We start from the raw sequence: 8,702 nt of genomic DNA, 5'->3' as shown, positions 1-8,702 counted from the left end.
TGTATTGTAACTTGGCTAATTAGATTTATGTTTGTAAGTTGTCATTGCCATGATTTGATCAAAGGTAGATTTTTAATAAGTTAAAGTGAGTTTTTAATAAATTAAAATAAATATTCTTGATGGACTGAAAATACTGTAAAAAGAAACATTTTAATCGAATTAATCGATTAAAAAAACTTCAAATCAAGAATAAGATTCTGTTTTAATCTTCCAAATCAATTTTAATCAATTTAAAGTCTCATAAATAGATTATATATATATATATATATATATATATATTTATCTCAGATTTCAAAGTCTTAAAGGTTTCAAGACTTTGATTCTTATTTGTTTTTCCTTCTTTGTTTGGTAGTGTGGTTTTAAAACTTAAATATGATTGAGTAGCTAGCTATAGAACCAATGTATATTCTTATAAAGGTTAATTCGGTCAATTCATGGTACTTAAATTATTATATACTCAAATAAAAATAATTCTATTCTAACTATTAACTATAACTTTTGATTTAATAACAAACCTTCAATCAAATAAAATAATTATTAGAATTAAAAATAAGTCAAATTAATCAATGTAAACTTAAGTTAAAATAGAATATTTTAAATAATATACCAGACTTAGGATTTTATAAATATCTATTTAGTTGAAAATGATCTAGCATCAAGCCATTTTAAACGCTTTTAAGAACTATAACATGCCCACTTATTTAAGTAATTTAAATAATATTAATAATAATATTATTATAATATAAAAAAATCATATATATATATATCTTAATAGTAAGAATATTAATCAGCACAAGAAAGAAAACTTAAAAGATTATTGAAATATAGATTTGTATTTATTTAAGACTCATTGGCTTTTAAATAAGTAATCCATTATGTAATATTGTACATGCATAATTATATATATATATATATATAATTTTAATTTATCTATTAGAAAGTAGTTTATGCAATGTATTGGAATTTATAAATTTATTTTATTTTAAAAATTGTAAATATTAATCACATTAATCATAAGAATAGTTTTATTTTCATCCTGCAGTTGTCTTCCGAATGTAAACAATTCTTTTGTAAGAAGCCACAAAAACTCATTTTTTAAATTATTTAGATTTTAAAATTAGTAGTAAAAATCTTGGTAACTAATTAAATACTAATTTAGAAATTATTTAATAATAATAAAAATTAATTTAAAAATTAATTTTTTTTTAATTTTATAAAGTAATTTTTAATTTAGTTAATATAATAACTAATTATTTTTTGTCTTTATAATTAATTTCTATTTAATGATTTTTTTGTAATGAGTGTTTCAATGGACAAACAACTAATATTCTTCAAAATCAATGAAAATTCTAAAATAAAAATTTTAGAAATATGAATTTTGGGGTGTATTTAAAATAAGTTAAGAACTTAAACTAGGTTCTATCATAATTTCTATTTGGTAATGAGTGTTCACAAAAAGTGAATTAAAAACCTAAAACAGATTATTTTTATTGGAGATGGTGTTAGATGCTTGATCTACCATTCAGAAAAACTAATCTGATTGATATATTTGTATTTGTCTAAATTAATAATTTAATACATTTCAACCAAACACCTAATTATTAAGACCATAATATAGTCTACATAATTTTATGTTTTATTCTTATTGTCATCTTTAAACAGACAAAAGGACTAAAAAAGGTCCTCCAATAATTTATTAATTTTTTTAAAGCAAACTTAAAGTTTGCAATATAAAAGGCCAAATGTTTGAAAAACTTTTTAACCTTTTATTTAACTATTCATCTTCATATTTATTCACACTGCTTTTTCCATTTTTCTAAAGAACTACGCATGGGAACCCTAATTGTGTTCTAACAATGTAAATGCTTAAAACTATAAAAATTATCAAGTGTGTGAATTAAATTATTGGTTGGATCTTTTCAATATTTGAAAGTATATATATATATATATATATATATATATATATATATATATATATATATATATATATATATATATATATATATATATATACTGGTATGGGTGAGGCCGAGTTCACTTGACCGAGATCAAGGGAAACTGGCCAAGACCTCATAAGACTTGGCCGAGAGGCTGAGACCTTAGAAGGCTTGGCCGAGACAATCAAGACCACTGGAATATGGCCGATGGCCGACCCATGTCATGATGATTTGACCGACGGCCGACTCCATTACAGTTAACGCTCAAAGCAATGTCAGTGAAGTTAATCTATCATTAGGAATTAGGTAATGCGACCCTAAGCGGTATCCACCTCGATAAACGGGCCCAACAAGGTAGGCCCATTAGAATAATATAAATAGCACACATCCCAAGGAGTAAGGTATGTCATTTATTACTGTTCACCTACCTAAAAGCTGATCACCCGCTTTACTGACTTGAGCGTCGGAGTGCCTTCGCAGGTACCCCCACCATCCGGTGATTTGCCCGAAGACCGAGTGTCGAGTACCGAAGGATAAGCAGGAGGACGAGAAGAATCATAGTTCATCACCCAGTCACCTGCCCGACCGAAGGAAGGAGAAGAAGACTTCAATAGTTCTCTAGGTCCCATCTCCCTAGCAGGAACAATATATATTCAAATTAATAAATAACCTTTGAAAGTAACTTTAACCTTGTACATTCTTTTTTGTTTTAAATAAGTCTCACATATTATCATTAAAATACAATTTATTTTTTCTACATAATGGACTAAATTATATTTAATTGATATTCAAAGAAAACAATATGTTTTAATACTTAAAAGGAAAGATCAATATTTGAAATGAAAATTATATTCAGATATTAAAACATTTATATGCTTATAAGTAACAAATGAAACATTCTACCTGAATTATTAAAGTTTAATAAGTAGTCACACGTCTAGAGCCAAATTGCCTCCTATAAAAGAAGAAAGCAATAAGATGCTTTGTGTTTTGACATTCATTTGAGAATATCACAAGATAACAATTCAATAGTAAAATGTAATTAAATAAAAACTAATTTTAAAAAATAAAAATAATTAATTATTATATTGATTAAATTAGATGTTGTTTTATAGACTACAAAATTATTGATATTTAAAGTAGTTTCTATTATTAATAAAAAGTTATAAACAAGTTTCTAAATTAATATATAATAAACTACCAAAGTTTTAGACTGCTAAGGTTGCTGAGTTTTATAGAGTTATATATGATTTGGAGGAAGCTCAAAAGATGAAGCTTACTAATGTATGACTTGAATGTGATTTTGTCTTGATTTGTGCTACGTTTACGGTTAGGACTAATGTTCACTGGATACTTCGTAATCAATGAAATACTTGTCTTAATTACTATGAGAAAATAGGTTTAGGGTTACTTATATTTTTCGTGAAGGGAATACTGTGTTGATAAGTTAGTTAATTTAGGATTTATTCATAGAGAATTATTTCATTGATATAATAGGCTTCCATATAGAGTCTGTTTTTAGAATTCTTTATGAATAGATATAGTCTACTTATGTAACTTATGTAACATTTGTGCTATGTTTACTGTTAGGACTAATGTTCACTGGATACTTCGCAATCAGTGAAATACTTGTCTTAATTACTGTGGGAAAATAGGTTTAGGGTTACTTATATTTTTCGTGAAGGGAATACTGTGTTAATAAGTTAGTTAATTTAGGATTTATTCATAGAGAATCATTTTATTGATATAATAGGCTTCCATATAGAGTCTGTTTTTAGAATTCTTTATGAATAGATATAGTCTACTTATGTAACATATGGGTTTTGGTCTAGTCCTCCCATATTTTTTTTGTATTTTCTTTCTTTTATCTTTTTTAATAATACTTTATTCATGTGATGGCAGATGATTGTCATTACTTGAGGTGTCAGCTGAGATGTCAAGTTGTATAGTGATGTCTAACATGAAAACTTTTATATAAAAAGAACTCTCAATGTTTTAGCTACCAACTTTAGAATTTAAAGTAATTGATAATTAAAATTGTACTTGTATAGGCTGAGGGGCCCATATAGTACCTGCGACTGGATGTACAATTGTTGACGTGTCAGTGATCTCCAAATTCCCTTAAGTCTCTTTCTTTCAATGCTGATGCTCGGTCGGTCAGGGGTACTTGCGAATTGCACTCCAACTCTCAAGTCGGTGTTCTGGTTAGGTGTATTCTAGTAGAATGTAAAAAAAACATACCTCATTTCTTCACAAAATGCTCTATTTATAGTGCTTGGTTGAATATTAGTTGTTAACTGACATGCATAGCGGTTCTTTAATATATGAGGTGTATCTTTGTTTAATCAGTTTTATCTATTATGTTAGAGATATTTCTCGTATATTTTAAAGTGTGAGTTGACTCATTCAACGCCTCGTAATTGTTGTTACTTACTACATTTATATCCTTTGACTCGGGTGGTCGGTCACCTGGACCGAGACTGATTCCGATATTGACTAGTACAAAATATTTCGTAGCTAATCATATATTAATTTAAAAATTAATTTATAGATTTTTATTAATAATAAAAGCTATTTTAAATACTAATAACTTTTAGTTTATAAAATAATATCTAATTTAATTAATATAATAATAAATTATTTTTAGTCTTTAAAATTAATTTTTATTTAATGTTTTTTTAAGTGAGCACCGTAGCAAGTGTATGCTTTTGAGTCAGTGCAAATGACAAATTACTTTACTATAAATTCAGCTTTGATTATGACTAAGAGTTGCATATGTGCACATGGACTTCAGAAAGTGCTGACATCTTCATTCTTATTCTCTTAAGAGAAACAATCACAGTCTTATATCTGTTCTTGAAAGTTTCCCACTTTATATCAAATTCCAAATGCATTAAAAAATGGCAGAAGAAAAAAAAACCAGATACATACAAGAATAGCAGGAAAAGTGGGTAGATAATACATGGCCACGACCGGGTAATGCGCCTTGATTGATGTAAAACACACAAACCTGAATCATTGATCATCTTCTATGCACTTTTTTGTTGATAATTTTAGTAAAGTTACATTTGTATTCATTAATAATTGTGATGCTAGCATTTGTGCTAGATGCTAGTTGTCATTTTTTAACTACCACCTTTGATTATCATTTCTTATGCCAGATAAACAGTAGTATTTTACATTGTAAATTGTTTTCAAAGGTTGTATAAAAACATTTTTCTTTGTCTGAAGTAAGAGATTGTTACTGATAGATAGATATGTAGCAGCCAATTCAAACACACTTCCTCTAAGATCTTTTATTCATGTTCGTGACTTGTTTTTCCACAGATTTAGCTTATGGAAGATGCATGCATGTAGAAGATTCATGATTGCCAACGGTGGTTGAAAACCTTGTAAAATCAACTTCAGTTCTCTCCAATTCGCACATGGACATGTTGTGTAACATTGAATTTTGGTTCTTTTGAAAATATGTGTTTTTTCTAGTAAATAAATAAATACGATTGGTGTTCCTAATATTAATTGGAGAAGCTAATCAAGATGACTTTTTTTAGGGTTATTTTCCTTTTATTTTAATAAACAAATCCTATCTATTTTTAAATGAGTAATTATTTTAAAAACACTTATTCTAGTAAACAAAATTGCCATGATCTACTAGGTGATATGCTTGTAGAACAAGTTTGGAAGATGTGGTGTAACATCACACAGATGAAAAGTTTGAATTTTGTGTGATCCATGAACTCCAAACTTGCGTTGGAAACTAACTTTTTGATTTTGGAGACGCTTTCGGTAATCCAAAAGCTACCTTTCATAATCGAAATGATAATAAGAACAACAGAAGATATATATACGAGTCAAGAAATTTTTTTTTTCTTTCTAGTTTCTGTATACAGTGAAGGATTTCTTATTTTTATAATGACGGATTTAGTAACATTATATGAACAAATATTGATTGTATTTTCGTTTTGAAAATATTATGAAATATGAGAGAAGGGATATAAAAACCAGTAAGAATTAAAAGCTACATGAAACCATAAAAAAAAATATTGATGAAGAGATGCTTTGCAGATTTAATTTATCTTGTTGTCATAGCGTCCGGAAGTTATAAGTGAGTTTATATATATAGTTAATAAGTGAATAATTTATATAGTTAAACCTTATTCAATGAATTAACTTTTCTAATTTTTAATAAATTTCTTAATTTCTTTTCAATAATATTTTTTTATTCTTTTACATATAAGATTACTTAGGATAATGTATCTTCTCTCTCGAGTACGGTGTTAATTTTTTCATAGAATAATTTATTATTTTTTCTCTTTATAATAAAGTATCAATTTTTTCATATTCCACCAAAAAAGTGTGAAATAGAGTACTTGAAAGATTTTTTTCTCATTTAAATGAAAATAAGTTTTCTCTATAATCTTAATCTTACAATTTTTACCAATAGAAATCTTGATTTGAAACATAATGGAAAACTTTTCCTTCCTACCAAAAGATTTAATATTATCTTATACTTTATTTAAAAAAATCGTTGAATCTTAACTTAAAAAAAAAAAAACTACTCCACACATATGACTACAGAAGATAGATTTTGATTATCCAATATAAATTTAAATGCTCAAATCACAAACTCAAAAATTGAAAATGATGGTGCTCCACTTTTTTTTTTTAAAGAATTCACACTCTTTTCTCAACCTTTTATTTATATATATATATATATATATATATATATATATATATTATAATTTAGTTATGTTTCTAGATAATGTAAGATCTTTAACATGCATCCTCATATAAAAATATCAAACGTTTATGTCAAGGACATTTTGTGTAAAAATAGAGGAATTGATAATGAATGGTATGATTAACTCAACTAATCTCAACTAAGATAGACTTTTAATAACTCATTATATGTTAATAAGTGATTTCATGTTTAACTCAATTCTAAAAAAAATATTTAGTAAAGTGGAATTTGTATCCACCTATATGTCTATAAACATATCATTTGACCTTATTTTTATACTATATGATCTTGTACATTATAAGTATGACAAGTGACAATGAAGACATTAAAAAGAACAACAATATTAATGTGAGTAAGTTTTATGTGGTATAACTATTTTAAAATATCAAAATTTTAATAATACTAAAACTATTTTTAACTACAATCCATTTGTATTAATATAGATTGGCTCAAACTTCAATTCATTTGCAAACTATAAATACAAAAATAAAATTTAAATAAAAAACCGACAATGTCAAATATAAAAAAAAAATCAATTAACTTTTATCAATTAATGAGGCTATCTCTAAAAAAACGTTTTATTTAATTGAATTTCTATTTTGAAAAACTTATTTGTATATCAAGATCCAGGAAATACAAAAATCTGTCCAGCATCAAGGGGTGAGATACCAGTTTCAATAAGTAAAAATTTAGTTGTCGAAAATTCATCCAACAATTACAAATTACATAAAAAAGAAAAGAAGAATAATTTCCATGAACATCAATTGTTCTTTTGAATTGGGTTCTTATTTATTTTATTTGGTAGCCAATGCCATTATTCCACGTAATGCAAACATAATAATTAGGTTTTGTTTCTTCTTAATACATAAAATCACGAAAAGAAAGAGAAAAAGCAGAAGAAAGATTATATTTACACGCGTTCTTTTGCCATGAAATGGACATCACAAACTCCCAACTTTAAACTATGAATTAACTAAATAATTTGTCTTATTCACGATTGATTGAGCAAGCCATAGATATTTTTCAATTAATATAGTGCAAATAATGTTTGCTTAGTTGTCACATTATGATGTAAAATAACTGATACGTGTTCATTGATTACGTCTTCAATATTATTGTTGGAGATAAGAGAGATTATATATTAAAAATATGTAAATTTTATTTTATAAGTTAATTTTGTAAGATTAAATTAAATTTAAACTTTATTTTTTAATAATTACTTTATTAAAGGATTTGTTTCGTTTTCTTAATGTTGCATGATCATTTAATTATCATCAATAATTCCTTAAGATAGGTGTAAACGGTACACGTCAATGATTAGAGTGGCAAATTTTAATACACTTGCTTCATGTTGCTGCCACATGTGAACATTGTACAGGTCTCAATCGATTCTATACTTAGTTTTCAATATGTGGCTTTATTACAACGACAAGTAAATTAATTTAGAGGTATATGTGTTTGGTTATTATTTTCACACAAATTTTATTTGCATGGTTGGATAAACTTGTACGTAAGGACTTTAATAGGGAAATAAAATAAAATAAAATAAAATGAACTTTTTCATAAATTAAAAAAAGTAAAAATATAAATAAGTTATATAAAAGATTTTTTATCAATTAACTTTTTCATAAACTAATTTTTACTTATTCATAAGTTAATTTTAAGTTTTTTTTTTCTCTTACAGAAATCTTTAAGTTTGTATTAACATTCTTATATATTATTGTTATCTTTAAAATATAAAATTGATGTAAAAGGACAACAAGTAAGTTTGATCAAATTGAAGTAAAGATGGATGAAAATTACGTGAAGGTATAAATGATAAAATAATATATGCAAGATTAAATTGAGATCTTCAATTTTTGTTTAAAATATTACAGTTGCTGATGAAACACACAGACAAATAACTTTTAGATATGTGTCCGTTTGAGTATTAGAAATAGAATGTAACGACATTTATTAGATATAAATTGTAATCATTGATATAAAGTAGAAATCCAACATGTCATACATTTATTAAAAGTAGT

Source organism: Phaseolus vulgaris, chromosome 5 (assembly GCF_051622355.1).
Source record: "Phaseolus vulgaris cultivar YP4 chromosome 5, ASM5162235v1, whole genome shotgun sequence".
NCBI classification, from domain to species: domain Eukaryota; kingdom Viridiplantae; phylum Streptophyta; class Magnoliopsida; order Fabales; family Fabaceae; genus Phaseolus; species Phaseolus vulgaris.
The sequence above is the reverse complement of the archived record's forward strand: the minus strand, read 5'-3'. Positions refer to the sequence as shown.